The sequence below is a fragment of the Glycine soja genome, chromosome 6 (genome assembly GCF_004193775.1).
Source record: "Glycine soja cultivar W05 chromosome 6, ASM419377v2, whole genome shotgun sequence".
Taxonomy (NCBI): domain Eukaryota; kingdom Viridiplantae; phylum Streptophyta; class Magnoliopsida; order Fabales; family Fabaceae; genus Glycine; species Glycine soja.
This window is the reverse complement of record NC_041007.1, coordinates 28,701,646-28,729,034: the sequence shown is the minus strand read 5'-3', so window position 1 is coordinate 28,729,034 and position 27,389 is coordinate 28,701,646. Positions and strand designations below refer to the sequence as shown.

General features: G+C 34.1%; 1 long non-coding RNA gene across 1 annotated transcript; it reads right to left on the bottom strand.

Moving 5' to 3' along the window:
• Positions 1 to 235: 235 nt before the first annotated feature.
• LOC114416763 lies at positions 236 to 13,537 on the bottom strand. The gene is made up of 3 exons (XR_003667567.1): positions 13,414 to 13,537; positions 5,767 to 5,950; positions 236 to 570 (listed from the first exon to the last, which is right to left on the bottom strand). It is a non-coding gene; the product is annotated as an uncharacterized LOC114416763 (long non-coding RNA).
• Positions 13,538 to 27,389: the final 13,852 nt, after the last annotated feature.

Sequence of the window (27,389 nt, the reverse complement as noted above, 5' to 3'; positions counted from 1 at the left end):
GCGTTATTTTGGGAGAGAGTTGTGTTTTGTAATCAACTCCTCCATAGTTGGTTTTTAAGTTTTATTTTGTTGAGTTAAAGATGTAAAATTGGAATTTTAATTATATATATGAACATATTTAATTTTCGTTATGTGTATGACATGCACCGAATTATTGTTTCTATGTAATTATGCATATTCACTTAAGTAATGGCGTGTTGTTGGATGAATTTATGTTGTAACAAAATCACTTCTATTTTCATAAGCAAAAATTAAGGGAGTTCTTTTTATAAAAAAATTGAAATTATCGAATATTGGAGTGTGGATACCGTAGCGACGAGGCGGGTCGTTACAGAACCTCCTAGGCACTCACAGAACCCAAAAAAATCAAACAAATCATTGGGTTTTCTAGCTTTAATAACAGGTCTCTACAAGTTCTACAGAGTGTTGCCAAACCAACCAAACTCATTCGACTTCCCATCAATAGATCATTCATTAAAAAAAATTGCATGCCAAGGTAGGTCCAGCAGCTAGAGCAGTTTCAGCAGCCTTAGCTAGCAACAGATGCTCCACCACAAACACAGTAGCAACCTGTTGAACAAGTGGTCTCAATAACTTAAGAGGAGGGGTGAATTAAGTTTTAAAATTTTTCGAATAACAAATTTTAAACTCCCTTTAAATGATGTATGATAGGCTCAGAATGCAGAAGAAGAAGCAGTAATTAAATTAATCAATGATTCTTAAGGAACATAGTAACCTAATTAAAGCATACATAACAAATACCAAGTTCTAAACAAATAACCAAAGGCAATAAGTCTGAAATGTTAAGGAACATAGTAACCTAATTAAAGAGAAACAAGTCATAGAGTTCTAAAGATTATGATAATTAATGGAAATCTAAGGATCAACCGGAGGATCAAAGAAACAATAAATAAAATCAAATCGTTCTTAAAAAAAAGCACGAAGATCCTAAATCTCAGTGAGGACATCATGCATTTGCATCCAAAAATATGAAGATTTGTATCATTAAGCATGGTTATGGCTAATTCTTCTAATGATCTATTTTTTCCTCTCAACTACTCCATTTTGTTGAGGGGTTCTAGGTGCAGAAAAATTATGTTCTATACCATTTTCATCACAAAATAATTCAAAATCTTTATTCTCAAATTCCCCTCCATGATCACATCTAATAGATGCAATGTTGAGATTTTTCTTTTTTGAATGATTTTGGCAAGTTTCTTAGAAGCATGAAATGCATCTCTTTTGTGAGCAAGAAATAAAGTCCATGTAAATCTAGAATAATCATCTACTATCACAAGAGCATAATAATTTCCACCAAAGCTCATTTTTCTAGAAGGACCAAAGAGATCCATGTGCAAAAGCTGTAAGGGTTGAGTGGTAGAAACAACATTCTTTGATTTGAAAGAGACCCTTACTCGTTTTCCCTTTTGACACGCATCATACAATCTATCCTTTTCAAATTTGAGTTTTGGCAAGCCAATTACTAAATCTTTTGAAATTAATTTATTTAAGTGTTCCATATTTATGTGAGCAATTCTCTCGTGCCTCCACTATGATTCATCCTCTTTACTTAGCAAGCATTGAGCATGATTTGGGGTTTTATCTAGATTTATCATGTACACATTATTAGTCCTATGTCCTACAAATTTTATTTTCTTGTCATGTTTATTTTCAATAAAGCAACTATGAGAATCAAATGACACCAAAAATCCTTTATCACATAATTGACTAACACTTAATAAACTATGCTTAAGACCATCAACAAGTAAAACATTTTCTATGGAGGTAGAGGGATTCATACCTATTTTTCCAACTCCAAGAATTTTGCCTTTGTTGTTGTCTCCATAAGTCACATGTCCACTATTATAGTTGAATGACAACTTCTACTACTATATACTGCACCAACATCGCCAGGATCCTAATCCCTACCCTTGGCCTACCCAGAGCAATGTAGAGCTACTATTGTATGGCATGGAGGCAAGCCTATTTTTCAAGAAGAGGCAGGTCTTGCAAATGACCAAGGAGGAGGAAGAACAAACGAGGATGAAGACATGACATATCCTATTGATTATTTCATTGGAGGAGACTGAGCTCCTCCACCATGATCATCGAAAAAAATTTGTGAACTTGTTTTTATGTTTCTTTATCGCTTTGTATTAAACTTCAGTACTTTATTACCTTATTTACTATTTCAAATTTTTGGTTGGATGTTTACGCACTTTTGTGATTTTGACTTGTTTATGTGTGCACTTTGATATGTGTAGATATAGGTTTCCCTCTTTTTGGTAGTACACATTAGTGAATAATTTTCTTCTGTTAGCGTAGTTGTAGAATATATATAACTCTTTGTGGGACTTAAACATAAAATTTTTCTTGGACATAACATGTTTTGGAAAGAATTAGCAGTCGGTGATTTTGAAACATGCTTTTGAATTGGATTAGAACACAACAAAGTGATTTTTGGAAACATTGAGAATGAAAAACAATGAATGGCTTTCCCTTTTACCAAATGGATTAAGATGTTTTTGCACGGACTTGATAAAGAACAACTTTCAAAACACTAATTTGATTTGAACATGGAAACAAACCTTAAGTTTAGTGACTGTGTGCAACTACAAATTTTACATTGATTGTCCTCACTGATATGTTCTACAGTTGATTTTGCATGAATTTCTAATTATCATAACATATGATGCATGGATTTGATTTAGGAATTTTTCTTTCTTGTACATTTAAAACCAATGGCAAAAAACTATCCTAATGTATACTTTTTTACCATTTGCATGCCCTCTGAGCAAAAAACTTGATATTTTGTTTGAATACTAACCTAGGATAAAAGTTTCCTACCTAACCTTAGGTTAGGAGAGCAAATGTGTTTTGTTGGGGATTTCTATCATTTGGTGGCTAATGTGATGTAAATACTTTGTTTTTAAATGTGGTTATTCATGTAAATTAAATATTGTATAGAAAAGAAAATAAATAAAAGAGAAAGAAGAAAACAAAAACAAAAGGAATACAAGTTCTTTATGAATAAATAAAAGTCTGAATTATGTACATTATGTTAAGAACTGTATAGAGTTGTTGTAAATTTTGTAAGTAGGGATCTTGGTATAGGAAGTAGTGATAACTTGGTTGAAAAGGGAAGGGATAGGAAGTGATGATTCCTTTGAGTTGCTAGCTTGTTTTTATGTTTGTTCTCCTATTTTCAAGGTATTTTTGAATATCCAAAAAAACCAAGATTTCTTTCAAGTTGGGCCCAACCCTAAAAGTCGCAATGATCCATGATGATTATGTACTTTATCTTTGATTTGATGGAAAGTGAATTCTAAAATTGATTTATGACATATTAGTGTTGGAATTGAGATGAAACACTTGCCCGTGTGAGAATTTTACACCTTTGAGAGGTTTCCCCCTGTTTGAGTGAGTCAGGTGTTTTCTCTGATGTTCTTTAGAAACAAAATATGAATATAGCTTAATCTCATTTAGTTCTATGAATTCCATCTTTGTTTTTTCATTTCTTACTGTTGAGTGTTAGAAAAATGTTGTTTTGATCACTTTGGAGGTTGATTCTTTAAAAATCATGTTCATAGTTTTTGGTGTAGAAATATTGAAGCGTTTTTATTATACTTATACTATTGTTATTCATAGTTTTCTTTCTATACTTCGCTTAAGGTCAAGCAATATTCTAGGTTGGAAGGAGTGTGTGAAAGGAATAAAACCCATATGAATCTTGAGAAGTCATCAACTATTTCAAATCCATATCTCTTCATACCCAGGCTTAGTGTCTTGGTTAGGCCAAAAAGATCTATACGCAGTTGTTATAGGATCCTTTGGGAAGACATTATATTTTTTGAGTGGAAAATGGGTTTGGCTTGTTTTCCCTTGACACAATCCTTAAAAATTTTGTCCTTCTCATACTCAATGCCTGATAATCCTCTCACTAGGTTGTGTTTGGAAAGTTTAGAGAGAGTTTTCATACTTCATCTCTTGTGTCATAACCATTTAACACTCTTAAAGGCTCCTAGACTGGATTAGCTGGGTAATGATTCTAGACATATCCTATAGAGATTTCTTTCCCTTATACCAAAAAATAGGATTTTTCTAGTTGATACTTCTTTAATCAAACAAGCATTTGGTTCAAACTCAACTTCATAGCCATTGCCACACAATTGACTGATGCTAAGAAGATTATGTTTCAATCCTTTTACATAATAAACATTTTCAATATGAGCAGAGCTTGGTTTACCTATTTTACCTACTCCCTTGATGAGAGCTTTTCTATTATCTCCAAAGGCAACAGACCCTTCATCCTTCCTCTTCTCAAGGTTGAGGAATTTGCTTTTGTCTCTAATCATATGCCTCGAGCATCCACTGCCCAAGAACCATAACTTTACTCTTGTTGTGGAATAGACATTCCTAAATTAGAAGCAATAAAATATTAGGTACCCGTAACTTCTTGGGTCCTTGAGTGTTAGTCTCCTTTTTGAAAGGAATGTTCATTTTCCTATAACATTCTGAAGTCTGGTGTCCCCATCTTGTTGGACAAGTGGCCTCAATAACTTAAGAGGGAGGGGTGAATTAAGTCTTACAAAATTTCCCACTAACAAACTTTTAACCGCCTTTTAAAAGATAGGCTTAGAATGCAAAAGAAGAAGAAGAAGCAATCAATTTAATAATGTTCTTTTAAATGTGCAAGGAAAAGTAAACTGCAGTAAAATAACTAAGATAAGGGAAGAGAGAATTGCAAACTCGATTTATACTATTTCGACCACTTCCCATGCCTATGTCCAATCCTCAAGCAACCCACTTGAGATTTTCCACTATCTCTGTAAATCCTTTAAGGACTTTGAACACACCTTGGGATCCCTCACCCTTGTGTTCAAGATTCTCCAAGAGACAACCAGTTTCTTGATTACAATTCTCACAATCTAAGAGACAACCAGTCTCTTGATTACAACCGAGTTTCTGAGATGAACAAAAATATTTCTCATTTAGAGTATATGATACAAATTGAAGATCCTAGAAGAATTTCTCTCTTTTAGAGATGATAATACAAATTGAAGTTCCTAGATGAATTCTCAATAGATTTGCAAGTGTTTGTCCAATAGTTGTTGAGAGAGCATTTGATAATTAAGTTCTCATAGAACATCTCTCTCATTCTTTTTGAAGTCTAACACACACATATATAGGCACATTGGGACTTTTCAAAATGGTTTGAAGAGATGTGTCTTTTCAAAAAGCTTTTCTGAAGTTTTCTCACTGGTAATCGATTATAGGTTTCTGGTAATCGATTACAGGTTTCTGGTAATTGATTACCAGTTACACAGTTAAATTCGTTGTATGTGTTTTCCAGACAGGGATTGTCATCATTTATAGTAACAAAGTTTTGTGATTCATCCCTAAGACTAACCCCACTATTTTTCACTATACTCTTGTTGTCTTATGATTTGGTGTAGAATGAATACTTGTTGATATCGTATCCCTGCCAAATTCTAACATTTATTTTAGGTCCATCTGCTAACTTCCTTAATGTTTATAAAGCATTATCATCACCAAAAATTGGATCTTTAAACCAATTTAGGAAAGTCTTGTTATGTTGTTTCAACACCCTATTCTTGGTCATTTTTGGGTTACTTTCCTTGTCTAAGGCTTCATGAAGAACTATGTATAATACAACTTCATTACTATTATTCAATATATACAAATGAGCTTGTTTCAATTCTTCTAGATTGGGAGTTATAACATGCAGCCCTCGTGAACCCTTACCTCCCACTCTCTCGTCATGCTGAGACTCAGGAAGCACAATAGGTTTTTCCTTTTCAATGTACTTTGAACAAAACTCAATAGCTTCTTCTGCAATATACCTTTCAATAATGGAGGCTTCAGGACGGTGTAGATTCTTTGTATACCCTTTTAAGATCATCATGTATTGCTTAACTGGGTACATCCACTGTAAATAAACAAGTCCACACAATTTAATTTTCCTTACCATATGAAAATTAAGTGAAGCATGATGTCAAAAAATGAAAGATAAAAATACATCTCCAACTGAAACGAGATAATAGCAACATCATTTTCCAGGTCATCTAACTTTAGAGGGTCAATGACTTTGATACATATGGCATTGAAGAAAAAGCACAAGCAAGTTATGGTATACCTGACTTTGTTAGACAAGATGTCTAGTATCGCCACGAGCAAGAGTTGTTGTATCAAGACGTGACGATAATGAGATTTTAAAGCCAACTAATTTTAGATCTATCATTTGCATAAGGCTCTTAATATTTGAAGATTATCCTTGTGGCATTTTCGCATGGCGCAAACACTAACAAAAACTTGTCTTCTTATTTCTTGACAAAGTATGACATACTGGAGACAAGTATATTTTCTTACCATCAAATGTTGGATGCAACTGTGTTGGACATGTGGTCTCAATAACTTAAGAAGGGGGGTGAATTGAGTTTCAAAATTTTCCCACTAACAAACTTAAACCCCCTTTTAAATGATAGGCTTATAATGCAGAAGAAGAAGAAGAAGCAATCAATTTAAAAATGTTCTTTTAAATGCACAAGACAAAGTAAACTCTAGTAAAATAACTGAGATAAGGGAAGAGAGAAATGTTCTCTGATAATAGGTTTAGATTATAATTATATTTTGTTTTTTAAAACCTTGTATTTGGCTATGTTTTTATGACATTTGAACACTTAGTATTTCTTTTAATACTTGCTTAGTATGACTGAATATGATGATTATATTGACTTGCTCTTGGTTGTTTATTGTGTGTTTTAAACTTAATTACTTTAATAATATATGACTAGTGGTATGTACTTACATTTGATATTGTGTTTATTTTTTTTAATTATTCATATATGTTTTATTTGAATATTATGAATGACTTTCTGGATTATATGACATTCTATGAAGTATTATCTTTCTAAGTGTGATGAATGGTTATGATATCTTGTTTGATTGTTTTCTATTCTCATGTATTTTGGCTATATTATTATGGTATTTGAACAATTTATTATTTCCTTATTTGCATGGTTTGGTTGAACAAGTATGTTATTTGACTATGTGGATTTTATAAGTTAATTTGTTTATGATTGTTGCTTCATGGTTTTTACTTCATGATGTGGTTAATATTTTTTATGAATGTTGTATGAATGTTTAAGATATATTTGCATACTTTAAGTCTGATACGCACTTTGGCTTTTTGTTGATGCCAAAGGGGGAGAGAAATAGGGATAAATCAAGAACTCACATGAGTAATCAATTTAATTTTAAGATAAGCATAAATTCAAAAACAAAGGGGGAGCATTTATAAGAGTGATCGACTAGGAAAAAGTGTGTGTGTGTTTCTTGATTTCAGAAGTTGTCATCATCAAAAAGGGGGAGATTGTGGAAGCAAAGCTTCATGATGAATCAAAAATGATTCAAAGGTGTTTTGATGATAACAATGATGACAACAAAAGATGATGACAAAGGTGATGAACAAAAAGCTCAAAAGATCAAAGAGCAACTCAAGTGAATCAAAGAACAACTCAAGTGAATCAAAGAACATCTCAAGTGAATCAAGAACAAGTCAAGAGTTCAAGAATCAAGAAGAATTCAATATTCAAGAAGAAAGTATACAATCAAGAATCAAGATTCAAGATTCAAGATCTCAAGAATCAAGATCAAGATTCAAGACTCAAGATTCAAGAATGAAGAAAAGACTCAATCAAGATAAGTATTAAAATGTTTTTTCAAAACTTTGAATAGCACATGAGTTTTTGACAAAACCTTTACCAAAGAGTTTTTTACTCTCTGGTAATCGATTACCATATTGTTGTAATCGATTACCAGTAGCAAAATGAGTTTGAAAAAGTTTTCAAACTGAATTTACAACGTTCCAAATATTTTCAAAAGGCTGTAATCGATTACAATATTTTGGTAATCGATTACCAGTGTCCTTGAACATTGAAATTCAAATTTAAATGTGAAGAGTCACATTGTTTCACTCAAAAGCTTTGTGTAATCGATTACACTTATTTGGTAATCGATTACCAGTGTTTGTTTCTGAAAAATCTAAAGATGTAACTCTTCAAAAAGGTTTTGACTTTTTCAAATGGGATTTAAGTTTTTCTAAAAGTTATAACTCTTCTGAATGGCCTTATTGACCAGACATGAAGAGTCTATAAAAGCAAGGCTTTGTTTTGCATTTTTAATAAATCTTTCTAACAATCCAATACAATCCTTTACAAGCCTTAAATCTCTTTGAACTTCTTCTTCTTCTATGTACCAAAAGCTTTCTGAAGTTTTCTGGTTTTCTAAACCTTGAAAACTTGTGCTATTCATCTTTTCATTCTTTTCTCCCTTTGCCAAAAAGAATTCGCCAATGACTAACCACCTGAATTCTTTTTGTGTCTCTCTTATCTCTTTTCCAAAAGAACAAGGGACTAACCGCCTGAATTCTTTTGTGTCTCCCTTCTCCCTTGTCAAAGAATTCAAAACGACACAGTCTGAGATTTCTTTTGATTCTTCTCATTCCCTAATACAAAAGCGTTCAAAGGTTTAACCGCCTGAGAATTCTTTTGTATCCCCATTCACAAAGTATCAAAGGTGTAACAGCCTGAGATCTTTGTCTTAACACATTGGAGGGTACATCCTTTGTGGCACAAATAGAGGGTACATCTATTTGGGTTTGACTGAGAACAAGAGAGGGTACATCTCTTGTGGATCAGTTCTAGTGGAGAGTACATCCACTAGGTTCAAAGAGAACAAGGGAGGGTACATCCCTTGTGGATCTTTGCTTGTAAAAGGTTTTTTACAAGGTTGAAAGACATCTCAAGGATCGCAGGTCGCTTGGGGACTGGAGGTAGGCACGGGTTGTTGCCGAACCAGTATAAAAACTCTTGTGTTTGTTTCCTTCTTCCCTACTCTTTTACTTTCCGCTGTGCATTTAATTTCTGCTTTTACTTTCTGTTAAGTTTCTCTTCTACTCCTCATTCTCTTAACAATTTAGTAAAAGCCTTAAAAGAGTAATTTTTTAATTAGTAAAGGTTTAGGAATAATTAATTCACCCCCCCCCTTCTTAATTATTCTGAGATCACTCGATCCAACATTTTTTATATTAGATTCATATGTAAAGGTTAAGTCTCTTTTCTTAGATCTGATGAAATTTCGGCAACATTTCACATTGATCTCCAAGTACACGACATGAAAGCGGTGACATGAATTCCACCACAATCAAGTATGCACTCGAAGAACAAAGTGAAATGCATTATATTGAAATTTCATTAAATTTAAGAAAAGAGACTTAACCTATACATATGAATCTACTATAAGAAAATGACTCTTCCCAAACTGTCCAATTCAAGATTCAATACAATAATTAATCCAAACTATCTGGAAGAATAATTGTATTGAATCTCAAACGAGAAACTAAAGTGCACTATAAAACAATAGTCATTAATCACATAATTTAAGTTATAAAAGCAATTGTAACAAAAAAGTATCTAAAAAGAATATGAAAGACATTTGTACATGTGATGATCGTCACTAACAATCTCCAACAATGAATGTCGTGATGACAATGTAAAAGAGTAAAGGAAAAGTGCCTACAAATGACTTGAACATTGAACATGTTATATTCAAACCTTCAAGAAAACTCATGGTGGCATGATATAATTCTACTCTTTCTATCGATCAAAAGCTATAAGTAGAAGTGCTATATGGCTATCATACTCGACATATATATAATATAAGGTCATTAGGAAATTTTCAAGAACAAATATATGACTAAGATTATTTCTCTCGACAGAATAAAGGTGCCAGCATTTTCTTAAGTCCATATGCACACAATGCACTCTTGGTCGTAATCTAATTTGAATTTATAATGTAATTTAATTTGTCACATGTAGCGCCTCAAAGCAGCCACTTGCTAGCTAGCTATCTTGTGACCTTCTCAAATGGTTGTTAAAACCGTACGTTAATTAGTTTATAGCCAAAAGCGTTTATATAGTTAGAGAACACAATTAAGACCGTAAATATAACATGGTAGAGGAAAATAGAAAACCAATGTTGATATAAAGACAAGCATGGATACAAATTAAAAAGAGGACAAGTTGAACAAAAGAATGAGCTTCATTAATATATAATCTAAAGTATATATAGCCACTTTACAAGAGCATTAATAACACTAGAGCCACGGACACCCCTATGAAAAATAGTTTGCAATAATGATGTTAAAAAAATAGGCTTTAATTGATTGGAATAAAAAATGGACAAAACCATTAATATTCACTTTAACTACTAATTATGTCTCCAATTTTTTTACTACAAATAATTATATAAATTAATATATATTTAATTACTTTGCAATATATTTCATAAACAATAATGAGTAAAATTTTGGATTTCCTACTTAAAAATAATATATTGTATTATTAAAGAAATGTATATTGCAATATATATTTATAAATGATTATATGACTGTTATTAAATATATAACCGTAATCAATTACTACAAAATATATTTCATAAACAATAATGAGTAAAAATTTGGATTTTCTACTTTAGAATAATATATTTTATTATTAATGAAAAGTATATTATTATTAACATTTTTTCTACACGCTATATGACAGGTTTCGTTTTTGTCACATTAGTTGTGATATTGCATCCATGACGAAATGTGGTGCCATCAATGCTTTTGTTGTGGTAGTGGTGCAAGGCCCTAGTTGCGGTAATGCGACAACCGTGACTTGACTGTGTAAAGATAGAACGGGAAGATGGGGAAAATAAGAGGGCAAAAAGGTATGCTAGGAATATTGAAATTTTTGGGGCTGCAGGAAGAAAAAATAGAATGCAGGAAGCTAAGGCCTAACCCGAGATAATCCCTCGCTCCACTAAAATTGCTTTTGGATCATAGCGTTGACAGAAAAGGAAATTAGCATGTTAATAACCTTTGCTCATATTTTCGGTATTGATTACAGAAAATAAGAGGAACGATATTAACTAATGATAATTGTGGCGAATAAAAAATAAAAAAAATTAAAAGTTGACATCAAAATATATTTGTTGTAGAACAAACAATGAAAATAATTCTTTATTTTAAAAAGTGATCTTTCAAAATATATTTATCGACATCGTAGAATAGGAAATATATATTAGTATTTAAAATTTAAAAACTATTACATAAGTTTTCAAAATATGTAGTTCATCAGGTAAATTAGCCTTTGGAATTTTCTAATATTTTTTAACCAATTTAAAATATATTTTAAAAATTTATATGGTAATGGACATTATATCTTTTTAAGATCAATTTAGTTATTTATTTTAAGTAATTAGGTACCCATAGAATAAAATTTTAAGAATTTTAAATGATCTTAATTTTGTAAAATTAAGTTGATTAAAAACGAGTAAAATTAAAGCAACTTATATTTTAGTTCCTATAACTAAGAAGTTATTTTGACATATTTTTATTTTAAAGATAAAGTTATCACCTCAATACACCACATAAAAGAAATAACATAAATTTTTTAGTTCCAATAAAATAGGATTTCAGACCTAAACTCTTGTTTACTTAATAATAATACTCGTTTGAATTGTGCAAAGACACAACCAGGCTAGTTCTGTCTTTTTGCACACAACTGGTAGGAGTAACATTTTGGAACATAACATTTTAAATAGTTGAACTTTTTTCTTTTCTTTTATAGCAAAGTGGTTGGAAGAAAGTGACACATTCAATGCAAACCCCAAAGAAAGCTCAGTGGAGGGAGAGTAACATCTTAGACACAAGTTCCTTATCTTTTGCAGGGTAGAACCTCAACCCTGTCTGGCTGTCTTGCACTAATTAAGCTACTGTCAATTTCTTCTCCTTCACTCTCAGAGAACTCATATGGCCACCACACTTACTCTTCTAAAGCTTCCAATTCTTCCTAACAAGCCATTGCTGCAACGCCCATCAACCTCAAAACTTGTTCCACTTCCTTCTATCAATTCAAAGTTAAATATCCCAAAAGATTATATTGTTTCTCCTAACAACGTCGATGCTATAAAGCCTGCCTTTCTTATTCCTACTAAAATAACATTAACTTGTACTAATAATGACTAGTGTCAATAAAAATGAATTATGATTTCACATTGTTAAAACAAAAAAAGGTGATATATAATTAAAACTCTATATATTAATAATATCAGGACCGGGAAAATTTATTAATTTAGAGAGTTATTAATTTATCGATAAATTAATAATTATTAATTTAAAGAGTTTTTAAGTAATTATACTATACATATCAAACAAAAAGATAAATTAGTCTATGTCTATTAGAATTACGTTATAGCGAACCTTGAGACTCAACTTAAATTAGTAACTATAACTTGAACTTTAAAGGAAAACAGACGACTATTGAATCATATTTCAATAGAGTGTAATATATTTTTTTCAATTTCTATAAATTATTGATTTATGATTTTTTTGGGATAAAAAATTATAAAGGGATTTCATGAAAAATTATTATCTTATTATTTTATTGAGTTTTTCAATTTTTTACATTGGTACAAGTCGGGACCGAATAAATTATTATTTTAGAGAGTTTATTAATTTACCGAATATTAATTTAAAGAGTTTCTACTGTATATTCTTTTGAAATTACTTAATTTTAGAAGCAATATCATTCAAACTCTTTGCAATAAATAAACATAAATAAACTGATTTTATTTAAACTTCTTACTTTCAATGAAGTCGTATATGTGCAATCATAGGGTTCTTGCTGCATTATGCTGTGTTTGTTAATGGTAGTTATAATGTTTTTCAGATCATTTTCACTTATAAGGCTAGTTTGCAAATTATACTCTGTAAAAATATTTTTTTACCAAATGGGAGAGCAAAGTGTGGGAACGCGATAATAGATGCGTTGTGTTGTGCCCTGTCCCTGTGCAACTTGAATCTCATCTAATCCCAAATCCTAAGATCCTATCGTCGTCATTCATCGACTCATTGGTGGAACTGTGGAACCCTTTGCCTTTGCTTATCCATCATCAACTCTTTCCCCTCATTCATTTTTCATCAGCCCCCCCACTTTCTCTCCATTATGGCACACCACGCCCAACAACATCGAAGCCAGTAATACCTTAACGTCTCATCTCTCACGCATTAACCCACGCTCGTGACCCTTTCTGAATCCCTAACCTTTTCAATATAATATAACCCCCCAAACAGAACCTTACCCACCCAATCCAGAACTTTGTTATTTGGTTTCATTTTGAAAATAAAATTGAAAGACACCCTAAGTTTTTCATATAAATAAATATGTGCTTTTGAATAAAGAAACAAATAATCAGGTTGTGGAAGGAGGAAGATACACACAATCCACAAAGCATAGTATTTCGAGATAAATTATACCCAAAGTTGTGGGAAGGAGGAATGCTAACCTTTTGTGACCTCTCCTTTCATAATCTCGTCCCCACCGTGGAGAGTTGTAAGTGAGAGTGAGGAGTTGAAGCGCCTACTCGAAGATTGAGAGCGTGAGAGTGGACGCGAGAAGAGGGAGAAGCGGATTAAATATAGGAAAAACACAACGTTGATTTTTATAAAAACTGATATTAACATCAAAACACAACATCAATTTTTAAAAAACCAATGTCAATAAGCATAAAATAACATTGGTTTTTGAAAAATAGATGTTAACATTGTCACTTTAACATCGATTTTTGAAAAAACTTATGTTAATGAACTCATGTTATTTACAAATATGTCACCATACTTTTGTTAACATCAGTTTTATCAAAAACCGATGTTAAAAGAATTCTTTCTAGTAGTGACGACACTATTACCCTCACCGAGATGACACTGCTAGAAGCTCCACATGGAGCTACATCATGTGGAGCTACATCACTGCTAGAAGCTTCAAGGCTTACAAGCTCCACATGGAGCTACATCATGTGGTATCAAGAGCATCTTCATCTAGGTGATGTTTTTTTGCTTCCTCTATCTTTTTGTTCGGTCAATTCACTTTAATTCCTTGTTCTTCATCTTATTCTCCGTGTATATCCTCCATTGTCTTGTTGTTCGGTGTTCTTTAGAGTAGATTCAAAAAAAAAAAACCGATTAAATCTTAAATCTACACTTACTCTTGCATTTCTATGGCTCAAATTTTGTAGATCTACTCTTGAATCATGTTTTTGTGTTGATTTTAGGTTCTATCATTTTTCAGTCATAATCTTCTTGTGCTGAACCTTTAGATCTAATTTTCTTCCAAAATATTGATTAGAAAAACAAAAATACAAAAATCTAAGTGTAAATCACTTAATCCATGTTGCATTAGAGTCATGTTTAGTCATAATAATTGCCACATTATGTTCTATGTTTGTGTTGAATTTTTATTTTGTTGATTGAATTCTAGATACATTTTTTCATGTATTCTTGTCATTCTTAGCCTATCTTTTGAATTTTGAGTCTAATTCATGCATGTTATTTAGTTCATAACATGTTCTAAATCGATTCCTAGAAGCAATCTTGTTATTGAACTTTTTTTTGTTTTCTAAGTTTCCTACATGATGCATATGATGAAGTTGAGTTGTGGTGCTGAGTTGTGGCTGGATTTGTGAATCAAAATAAGTCTTAAGCTCTATTGAATTGTGTTATTCAAGATAATTGAGCATAAACAAACACAAATTATAACTATCCAAGCCTTAAGCAACATAAACATTACTCTTGATTTCTAGGTTGAAATCGCTGGTGCTGGCAACTTGAACATATGAACTTGTATAAATTATTGGAAATTGGACATTACGAAGTTTGAGCTGAAGTTTTTACTGAATTTTCTGGACATCTGTATCAAAATTATAAAAAAAGAACCAAGTGATTTGGATAAAAGTAAAAAATAATAAAAATCACACAATTTGGAAGAAAAAAAAGTGAAAGGGAAGTGTGCTTGTTGTTTTGGCTCGAAATTTGTTCTATAATTGGTGCCTATTTTATACCAATCTTAGTTCTGAAATTTTAATTGAAAATTATTGTGAAAACAAGTGCCAAAACTAGAGGTTTCTTGAGTCTTTTTTTTTAGTTTTTCTACTCTACTCTAGAGCCATTCTAGGTTTCTCTTTGAGTCCTAGCTTGCTTTTGTGTGTAATAATTGAGTGAATCACCAAAGAGAGAACAACCACCAAATTGAGTTAGAGAACACAAATTAAGGTTTCTTGAGTGAATCACCCCCCCCCCCCCATTCTTGGACTAAGAAGTACTCCAAATTGAGTGAATCACCAAAGAGAGAACAACCACCAAAATTGAGGACCTTTTTGTAATTTTTTTAATTGAGAATTTACTTACCTTCATTGCTTTCAAATTTTGTAAAAAAAAGGTCTTTCATTGGAAGTAAGTTGGGAGCCTCCAATAGGTCACCCTACTTCCATTTGTGTGTAATAATTTTTGGCAATTTTTCCTTAGGATAATGAGTGTTTTGTTGGTAACCTTAAATGAGGTCATCCAAACACTCTTAGGATCCGCCTAGTTTATATTTCTTTCACTTTAATTTCTTGCTTACTTTCATAGTTTATTTTCTTTACTAGCCACACCTAGTTTATCTTGTTATTGTATAGTACTTTCTTCTTTCTTATCACGCTTATCTAGAGTTCTTTTGGAACCTTAGCTTTTACCTTTTTTACAAAACGTCCAACAAGAAAGAGCCACAACTTAGCAACCAACATGAGTCATCATTCATCTAGTGTTAATGGCGAGGGTACTAGTTGATGGAAGCTTGCTTGTGGAGCTTCTATGGAGGCTGGATCTTTGAGCTTCAATGAGGTCCTTTAATGGTGATTTTCCACCATGGAGATGCAACGGAAGACAAAGGAGAAGAGGTAAGAGGCGGCGCCATCCACTAGGGAATAAGCCATGGAAGAAGGAGCTTCACCACCAAGATGAGCCTTGGATAAGAAGCTTGGAGAGGATGCTTCAATGGAGGAAAAGAAAGAGGGAGAGAAAGAGAGAGGGGGGAGCACAAAATTGAAGGAAGAAAAAAGGAGAGAAGTTGAACTTTGAGTTGTGTCTCACAAGACTCTCATTCATCAAAGTTACAACAAGTGTTACACATGCTTCTATTTATAGACTAGGTAGCTTCCTTGAGAAACTTTCTTGAGAAAACTGTTGGACCTTGTGGCCTCAATAATAATCTTAAGAGAGATAGGCTTAGAATGCAGAAGAAGCAGGAACAATCAATTTAATAATGTTCTTTAAACATGCAAGGCAAAATTGATTGCAATAACATAAATGAGATAAGGGAAGAGAGAATGCAAACACAATTTTATACTGGTTCGGCCACTTTCCATGCCTACGTCCAGTACTCAAGCAACCCACTTGAGATTTTCACTATCTTTGTAAAATCCTTTACTAAGTCTGAACCACACAGGGACAACCCATCCCTTGTGTTCAGATGCTTTACAACAAGAGACTCACAGTCTCTTAGCCAATCTCATTGAATAAGAAGAATGGAAGAAGAATTCTCTTTTCAAGAGAAGAATATTACAATGAAGATCCATGGATGAACTCTTAATGAATTTGTAAGTGTTTGCCCAAGAGTTCTTGAGAGAGCATTTGACAATGAAGTTCTCTTGGAATCTCTCTTATTTTCTTTTGAGAGGATAAGACATTTTGGACCAGCAAAACTCTCTCTATATTTCATGCCCAAGTCACCTATTTATAGGCCTTTGATGGCCATTCACAAATCTAATGAAAAGATGTGACTGTTGGCAAATTTTCTGAAAACTTTCCACTGGTAATCGATTGCAATATTTGTGTAATCGATTACACAGTTATAATTTAAAGGGTTATGACTTTTGAATTTGAACTTCCAAAGTTCCGTTGCTGGTAATTGATTATAAACATATAGTAATCGATTACATGTTCAAAATTCAAATTCAAAACCCTTTTCAACAGCTATTTCTCAACCCTGTCTTCTGGTAATTGATTACACTTCCTGGTAATCGATTACCAGAGCCTTGCATGTCTTGAAAGCACTTTGTTTTAAGGCAAGCCTTGGTCTTTAGTGAATCTTGAAACAAGGCTTTGTTTGTTGAAGCAATCTTGAATTATTCTTGAAGCAAATGCTTATCATTTGAAGCAGCCTTGTTAGATTCTTCTTTGACATCATCAAAATCATGTATACATACATTCACATTTGATGTATCCTTTCTTTTCTTTCTTTTCTTTGAGATTCCTCTTGTCGGATTTTTCAATTCTTCTTTCATCATCATTCCATTCTTCTCTAGGTTTTTCTATAGTTGCATTTCCCACTACCTTTGTAGGAATAAAAGGTTTTGTTTGATTGTGTTTAATTGTAAGTATTTGATTATATTTGATTGGTGTGTGTTAATTGTTTCATTAATACTTGTTTGAATGAATTAATACATATTAGTGATGATGATTGATAGTGTTAGATGTATTTAGCATAAACATAGGTTATTTTAGAGGAACTAGCCTAGTTTGTGCTCTGGTAATCGATTACCACTCAGGGTAATCGATTACACAAGAACAAGTAGCCTGTAATCGATTACAACATCATGAAATCGATTACCAGAAGGCTTATTACTCCTGTAATTGATTACCAAGCCTTGTAATCGATTACAACTCGTCCTCGTCTATAAATACCTACGAAACCAGTGATGCTGCGCAGCCAAGGCTTCTCCTCGTGCCTCCTCCATCCCTAAATCTTCAAACCTTCGTATCTTACTCAAATCTTCACCAAAACACGTCCCATAAAGCCCAATCTTCCTCTTTTTTCACTCCTCTTTCACTTCCACCGATTGAAATCCACTGAAACTTCATCAAATGGCAGAACCATCAAAGAAGAGAAAGGGATCATCCTCCACCGCCGCCGCTGCTGCCCATCGCCGCCACGGACCATCCGAAGCACCCACAGCACCTTTTCATCCCTCTTTATCATCTCCAAGATCATCCACATTGTTTTCATCCGATGATCAGCGTCTATGGTACCGTTCTCAATTTTCTTCTAGGATCATCATAGACTCTAAGTACCTAGACGTAGATTTCTTTAATGATGAAACGTTTGATTGCTATCAAGTGTTTCAAAATTCTGGCCTGGTTGATTTCATGTCCTTAAATTTGCCACATTATCCTGAACTTGTAAAGGTCTTCTACTGCAATTTAAAAATTCAGGATGACATTATTTCTTCTGAGGTGGATGGTATTCCTATGATCATTGATCAGTCATTGTTCTTCTCTTTAAGTCATTTACCCAGTCAAGGTGCACCTTTTGAGGGCACCATTGTTGATGACTGGAAATTTGATTATTCTAGTCATGATGCTTGCCGTATGGTCTGCAATGACCAGGCTGAAATGACCGGTTGATTGCTGGCCGTGTCATTAACATTTGATAATCGCATCATGCACTATATAATTGTTAGAATTTTGCTTCCCCGGTCTTCAAATTTGACACAAGCCTCTGAGGAGGATTTGATTCTGATGTGGGCTTTTCTTACCAGTCGTCAGATCGACTGGGCTCACTTGGTTTGGTACCGAATGCATAAGGCATTACGGGCCAATGCACCTCTCCCTTACCCTCAATTGATAACTTTGTTTCTGCGTCATTTTCAAATTCCGCTTGATGATGAACCATATGTTCAAGTCAAGCGTTCCTTTGCAATTGGTGCTGGTGCAGTGACTTCCTTTGGATACCGTAAGGATCGGAATGGTCAATGGCTGAAGAAAGACGCACTCCGTCCTCCAGATGAGCGTACTCCTTCACCTCCTCCTCAGCGAGATGATTCAGCACTTATGAATGAAGTCCTTACCGAATTACGAGGTCTTCGTTCTTATGTTGGTGAACATTTCGACTCATTGGATACACGTTTTGCCGGCATGGATATTCGCCTCACACAACTTGAAGAGGATGTGGGTTACATTCGTCAGAGTTTCGAACTTCCACCATGATCGAGGCCGTACCCGAATCAAATAAACATTAAAATGTAGTAACTAGGAAGTGATCCTAGGTCGTTTCCCAACGAGCAGTGACAAGCCAAATGTTCATAATATACTTGCAGTAACAGTAACAGTAACGATGGGGGGGGGGGTTGTTTGCTTTTGTAAATTAAACAGCGAATATATGTGAATTAGAAAATATCAGAATTAAAACACGTTGCTTCCCCTTGATTCACAAGCAAGTCTCTTATCCTAGGTTACGAGAGTTTATCCTTTATCAGTTTAACCACTTAATCCAACCCTAAATTAAATTACTAAGCGAAATTCAACATAAGGCATTCATTATGTGATTAAGCATCACATACACCAATTACTCATAAACGATCATTAAGCATGAACGTAAATTAAGCGCAGAGACAATTAATCAAGCACTAAGCATGCATGAATTAAAAGCAACAAATTCAAAGTAATTAGTGAAGAGGAAAAACTAAACAGAATTTAACAGTAATAATAGAACCTCAAAGAGAACTGTGCTTGATCCTCAAGGGAAAACAACGCTGCGGACTTAGCCTTCCATTAATCAAATAGAGAATGAAATTTTATTGATAAAACTAAAAGTCTGAACTGGAATTGTAAAAAAAACGAAAATAAAAGAGAAAGAGAAGAGAGACTAAAACTAAAAACGAAAAATAGAAGAGAGAGAGGAGAGAGAGAGAGTCTCCCGCGAGGGAGAGAGGGAGTCTCCTAAACTAGAACCTTGGTGCTGTTATATAGTTTTTTTCAGCCCCAAAGCTTACAAATATGTTTTAAATCCAAGCCCATAAGTAAAATCAAATCAAATCTAGATAAGATAAGATAAGATAAGATCTAGATGAAATAATATCTAGATGAGATCAAATCTAAATAATATCTAGATAAGATAAGATCTAATTTTATAGAATAAATTAGTCTGCCATCTTCAAGTCCAAGCCCAATTCTAGATTCAAGCCCAATGCTTCATTAATTCCTGAAATTAGATTAAAAACATCAAATTAGATGAATGGGCCCAAATAATAAAACTGCCTAATTAATTGACAATTAAGACCAATCAATAATTAAAATGGTGCAAAAAGGGTTTAGAAAATAGAAGAAAATGATGGCACATCACACCACCACCTCCACCTTCTTAGAATTGAGTTTATAATTCTATGTTTCTTATAAGCCGTGTATTTTGGCCATGATATTTAGATTATTATGTTCAGTACTTTATTTATCTTGTAGTATTTGAATTTCAGACTTTTATGCTTTGATACTATGTGTTTTTGAATTTTGAACTGTTTGGATTCTGGTTTGGTTATGTTTTATTTGTGAGTTTGGTTGATTATGCCTTATACTTTGATAATTGATCTGTTTCCACTTCATTATTATATCTGGTTTGTTTCCCAAGTACTTTGGCTTTTTGATGTTGCCAAAGGGGGAGAAAAATGGGGTGTAGAAAGGCTTAGAAAAAGCTTAGAAATCAAGTGATCATCAATTCCAAAACATAGGGGGAGTGAACGTAAATTTTATATATATACATTGCTTGCTTGAATCTTGATTTCAGGACTTATATTGTCATCATAAAAAAGGGGGAGATTGTAGATGCAAATTCCTTTGGTGTTTTGATGATGATCATGATGATTTGATGCAAATGATGCAAATGGGCTTTTCAAGTTTAAATTCAAGACAATGATTCAAGAATACAAGCCACAACATCAAGATGATCACTAGTATTTTAGGAAGGGAATTCCTAATTGATATAGCAAAAGGTTTGGCCAAGTAATTTAAGTTAAAAAGTGTTTTTCAAGAGATTTACTATCTGGTAATCGATTACCAGAGGATGTAATCGATTACACAATATTGGTAATCGATTACCAGCAGTTAATAAACATTTTTATTCAAATTTTAAAACCTGTAATCGATTACCAGAAGAGATTTTCTGAAAATAACTTCTAAGAGTCACGTCTATTCAAATGGTTTATGAATGGCCATCAAAGGTCTATTTATATGTGACTTGGAAACACGAATTGTGAGAGAGTTTTCATTGCCCAAAAAGTTTTATCCTCTCAAAAGATTAAGAGAGTTTTTCTGAATTGAAATGTCTTATCCTCTCAAAGATTCCTTGGTCAAACATTTGCATACTCAATAAGGAATTGTGATTGATCTTCATTGTACAATCTATCTATTTCAAGAGAGATTTCTTCTTCTCTTCTTCTTACTTCTGAAAAGGGATTAAGAGACCGAGGGTCTCTTGTTGTAAAGGATTCCTGAATACAAGGGAAGGGTTGTCCCTGTGTGGTTCATACTTTGTAAAAGGAGTTATACAAAGAGAGTGGAAAATCTCAAGTGGGTTGCTTGAGGACTGAACGTAGGCACGGGAAGTGGCCGAACCAGTATAAATTAAGTTTGCATTTCTCTCTTCCCTTAAACTTTTATTTATTGCTATTTATCTTTGGCTTGAAAGAAGTTTATTTTGAATTGTCTTTTGAGTAATTCATGTTAAGGGTGCATTGTTAATCTAAAAAGAGAGAGTAAAATTTTAATTCGGGAATAGTTCTTGTTATCTTAATTCAACCCCCCTTTCTTAAGATAACTAAGGCCATTTGTCTAACAAAAACCTCCTTGATAAGCTTCTTTGAGAAAACTTCCTTGAGAAGCTAGAGCTTAGCTACACACACCCCTCTCATAACTAAGCTCACCTCCTTGAGAAGCTTCCTTAAGAAGATTCCTAAAGAAGCTAGAGCTTAGCTACACATACCTCTCTAATAGCTAAGCTCACCTCCTTAAGATGAGAAGCTAGAGCTTAGCTACACACCCCCTATAATAGCAAAGCTCACCCCCATGACAAAAAACATGAAAATACAAAAAAAAGTGCTTACTACAAAGACTACTCAAAATGCCCCGAAATACAAGGCTAAAACCCTATACTACTAGAATGGCCAAAATACAAGCCCAAATGAAGGAAAAACCTATTCTAATATTTACAAAGATAAGCGGGCTCATACTTAGCCCATGGGCTCAAAATCTACCCTAAGGCTCATGAGAACCCTAGGGCCTTCCCTTGGATCTCTATCCCAATATACTTGGAGTCTTCTACCCAATGCCCTTGCGGGGTAGGATTGCATCACTAGTCATAAGGATCATCTATCTAGAATCTTCGATGAGTTAAGTTCCCTCAAGTTATGGAAAGAAAAACTAGAAAGAGAAGAAAAAGGAAAAGAGTGGGTAAAATTAAATCAAGATGAGAGGGAACAAATAAGGGAAGAAGAAAGAAGGAAAATACTAAAAGAGTTAAGAAAAGAAAAATATGCCTCCTATAATAGTCATAACTCTTGCAAGAGCCTAAGTGAAGAACTTCGTGACTATTATGAAGGAAGACATAGGTCACATCTTAGACCTCACTCCCATAGGAGAGAAAAGGAAAGAAAGCCTCAAGAGGCTAACATTAACCTCCCATACTTCCATGGGAAGGACAATGTAGAGGCTAACTTAGATTGGGAAATTAGGGTAGAGCAACAACTTAAAAGAAAGTCTACTTCAAAATCTTATGGCTCTCACTCTTATCCAAAGAAAGACCAAGGTCAAGGCATCTTAGGGGTGACAACTTCTAAGCCCAAAGATGATAAGGGGAAGACAATAGAAAAGCAACCCCTTAAGGCTAGTATGCAAGAGAAGACTAGCTCCATGAAGGGCTTTAAATGTCTTGGAAGAGGACACATTACCTCTCAATGCCCCACCAAGAAAACCATGATTATGAGGGGCCAAGACATTTATAGTAGCCAAGATGAGGCTACTACTTCACCTTCCTCTAGTGAAAGTGAAGAAGCAAAAGGGAAAGAATCTATTGAAGAGATCTACCCTCAAGAAGAAGGACAACCTTTAATGGTTAAGGAGGAGTGTAAGGAGGTAAGTGTCTCCTCCAAGAGGTTAGCTAAGAAGGAAAGACATTTTGAAATAAAGACAAATATTGAAGAAATTTCCCCTCTTATACAACCTCCACATTTTCTCCTTTGTAAAAAGACACTTGTTTGCATTGCCACACCTCTTAGGCTTGAGTTTATTCCTCAAGTAAATGAGTTGTTGGATGAGGGTTTGGTTCGCAAGAGCTTAAATGATGTAAGCTCCATTGGAGCTTGTAGGCCTAGGATCTTCTTCATCAATGGATTCCTTTACATCTTAGAAGATGAATGGCAACGGAATGGAGAAGGAAGAGAGAGAGGAGATGCCACTTCAAGGAGAAGATGAGTCTAGAAGAAGCTCACCACCATAGGAGGCCATGAATAAGAGCTTGGAGGAAGAAGGAGATGAATGAAGGGAGAGGAAGAGAAGAGCACGAAATTTTGTGCTCTAAAAGAGCTCTGAAATCTGAAGTTTAATTTTGAAATGATCAAAGTTGAAAAAATGCACACACATGGCCTCTATTTATAGCCTAAGTGTCACAAAAAATTGGAGGGGATAATCCATCTTACATCATTTGAATAAAGGTCATTCCTAAAATTTAATTGGATTGGGCTTCTCCCAATTCAATTAAATTTATTTCCAACCACACACATCAAATATTCACTTAATGCATGTGAAATTACAAAACTACCCCTAATACAAAAAACTAGTCTAGGTGCCCTAAAATACAAGGGCTGAAAAATCCTACATTTCTACGGTACCTTACCTATATTATGGAGCCCTAAATACAAGGCCCAAAAATAATGAAACCTTAATCTAATATGTATAAAGATAAGCGGGCTCATACTTAGCCCATGGGCCCAAAATCTACCCTAAGGCTCATGAGAACCCTAGGGCCTTCTCTTGCATCTCTGGCCCAATCTTCTTGGAGTCTTCTATCCAACGCCCTTGCGGGGTAGGATTGCATCATTAAATCCTTGTGCTTTGTTGGTTCCCAAAGTAGGTATTATTAGGCACCAAATCCCTTAAATAAGTGGTATGATGAATGTTTTGAGTGGTGCAACCCTTTTTTGTAAAATCACTCGTGCACCCAACATCTTCTTGATTTGTGTACATAGGGACTCATTAGGTAGGTTTGTTCTTATTTTTAGTTTCAATACAAATTTAGGTGTCATATGGGACACCTTAGGTTTGTCATAATTTTTTGTAGGAATAATCAACATGAAAATACAGAAAAAGGTATATTTTATTGGATTACTTTTCTTAATTTTTTAAATAATGATCAAGGGATTCCCATGAACCCTAAGAGAATAAAGGTCATTCCTAAGTAACCCACTCCACCAAGTATAAGAAAAATTTGGGACTTCAATGACTTAACAATCTTTTAAAAAAGGTTTGTCCCATATTTTTCATGGGAAGATGCCCAGGAAATGGGTTTTCAGACCTTACCTTACTTCAACATACCAAACACCACTAATACATATGTTTTTGTTCTTTTTACAGGTGTTGAGGGAAAAAGCCAAGAGTTTCAAGAACCTCGGGATTTGAGGTCAAATCCTTTTCAAGGGGGAGGGAATGATTCAATCCTACCCTGCAAGGGCATTAGGTAGAAGACTCTAAGAAGATTGGGCTAGAGATGCAAGACAAGGCCCTAGGTTCTCATGAGCCTTAGGGTAGATTTTAGGTCCATGGGCTAAGTATGAGCCCGCTTATCTTTATACATATTATATTAAGGTTTCATTATTTATTGGCCTTGTATTTAGGGCTCCATAATATAGGTAAGGTACCCTAGAAATGTAGGATTTTTCAGCCCTTGTATTTTAGGGCACCTAGACTAGTTTTTGTATTAGGGATAATTTTGTAGTTTTATATGCATTAAGTGAATATTTGATGTGTGTGGTTGGAAATAAATTTAATTGAATTGGGAGAAGCCCAATCCAATTAAATTTTAGAGGGGGAGGTGAGCATTTGCTTGCTACACCCCATTGCCACATCATATAGTCACACTTTGTGCATGTCCTTCATGCTTTACATGTCTCATGACACCTAAGCACACTTAGTCGAGAATCTTGGACTTGATCTTGGATTAGTGGGCTGAACCATAGCTAAAATTCACTAATCATAATTAGTGAAATTTTGGCTCCAAAATTTGGCTCCACAAATTCAATTTCAAATTCAAGTGAAATTCAAATTTCCCTCCAATTTAGTGTGACACTTAGGCTATAAATAGAGGTCATGTGTGTGCATTTTTTCAACTTTGATCATTTGGGAATTACACTTCAAAGTTCAGACCTTATTTGATTCTTCAAGAAGAAAAAAGGACTCCATTGATGAAGAAGATCCAAGGCCTACAAGCTCCACAAGGAGCTACATCACAAGTGCAAGGAGTCTATAGTTTAGTCGACATGCATTTGTTTGATTCTTGAACTGAGAAGAGTACCTGCTTGGGATTTATTCTAGACATAGGTCAATACCAATTAGGCTCCGTTAATTCTTAAATTATTTAGATTTATTTTCCAAGACATTGGGAATTGATCTAAATAATGTAGACTCTTTTGCCTAAGACATTATGGTTAGAATATAATTGTGAGTTGGAGATAAATTTCATGAAGAACTAGATTAATTTGGATTATTGCATTGAAAAAGGGGGAACCAAGTCCAACCCTGGCTATTCAAACCATCCCATGGGTTGGAGTATCCTTGAGAAACAAGTTAACCATAACGCATTGCCAATAGTCTCGTTTCAGTGAAAGTGTAGTGATGAGATCATTTGGGTCTGTTACAAGATGTCCTTTCGAGCTTCTATTGCAAAATGTTTTTTCTGGTACCAAATGCACACGAAAAGACAAAAGAACATTGCATTGCATATTGCATTATTGTGAGTTAGTCTGACTTGTGTGATTGATGATGTGGATGCCATGAATGCCTTAGGTTGTACTTGTGTAATGGGTGGATGGTTCCCTCCTTAGTTATGATATATATTGGGATGGGAAACTATTGTGATGACTTGGAATGGATGAGAAGTGACTTTTTAAAGGCATGAAGGTCTATCTAGAATGACACTATGTGACCATAGGTTAGAATGTTTGTATTGTTTTCAATCATAGACTAAAGCAAGGGTAGTATTTAAGAGATAAGTTCGAGTAAGGAAAGTGGAGTGAGTTACCCAAGAAAAAGAGCTAGTGTAGTAAAAGTAAAGTCGAGTATAAGCTCGAATAAGAGTGAAGGTGAACTAGTGTAGAAAGTGAGTGTAAGGATATGTTTAAAGCTAAAGCTTATGATTTGATGAATGCATACCTAACTATAGAAGTGATAAATTTTGATAAATACCAAGTAAGGGTAAATGTAAGACACTGGATGATCCATCATTGGATGACCCATACATCTCTTACGGTTTGGATTAAAACAAAGATATAAATTTATGTTAACCATTTTGTTACATGTAAGTCAACAGGTTTAATGACTGGAAACAACACTAGAAGAAACCTATCCATTACTAGATAACTCGTTTACTAGAAGCATGAAGCACTTGTCCAATGCATCCAAACAACAAGTGGAATAAGCATTTATTTGAATTATCTATTTACTCCCATTTATATGATTCTATTTAAAAGGTGTCATACCCTAATTTCGTCCTGGGATGTTTGTTTACCACCATTTAAATTCTTGCCAACCGAGTTGAGATGCTTAACACTCTTCGCCATGTAATCCATAAAATTTCGCGATGTTTCGGAAGGAAATGAGCAAAATACATAAAATGGGGGTGAACTGATCAAACTGGGGGGGCCATCAAAAAGCTTCATCAGAAAGCAAGCAGCTCACCTGGGTGAGCTGGGCGGCAAGCACCTCCCCTATTTTTTCTATAAATAGGGGAGGGAGGCTGAGTATGAAGGGTTCAACACTTTAGATATTCAGTTTTCACTTAAAATTAGTGAGGAGAAGAAGAAAGAAGAAAAAAATCCAAGCCGAGGCACTTCCGTGACATTTTCGTGATCAATTCCGTGGCCGTTCTTCGCCGTTCTTCATCGTTCATCGATCTTCAACCGGTTAGTTTTTGATTTTGAAGCTTTGAATTCATTCTATGCACCCTTAGAGGTCCATTCTTGCTTTGTATGTTTTCATCTTCATTCTTCTACTTTCGGTATTCTTTTTCTTCGTTTTAAGTGAGTTTCGACCGATCGTTTAAACCGTAACCTCACTAAATTAATGTTTAAATGAATTTCAACTGATCGTTTGTGTTGTAATCTTGTTTAATCGCCTTTAAAATAAAATTCAACCGATCGTTCATGTCGTAACCTCGATTAAATAAAAAAATAATAAAATAAGTGTCAACCGGACATTTTACTTCGAAAGTCCTCTTTAATGAGTTGAGAAATAACCAAGTGAAACTAAGGCTAAAATCAACTCACAAATCAAGCATTTTCCCGCAAAAAGGTCATTTGAAACCATTTCAAGGTCCAACGCCTTAACGGTCCCTTTTTACTTTTATAGGTGAAAACAAACCATTTAAAAGTCTAAAATCAACGCCCCGCATAACTTTCTTGCTTTCTAAAGA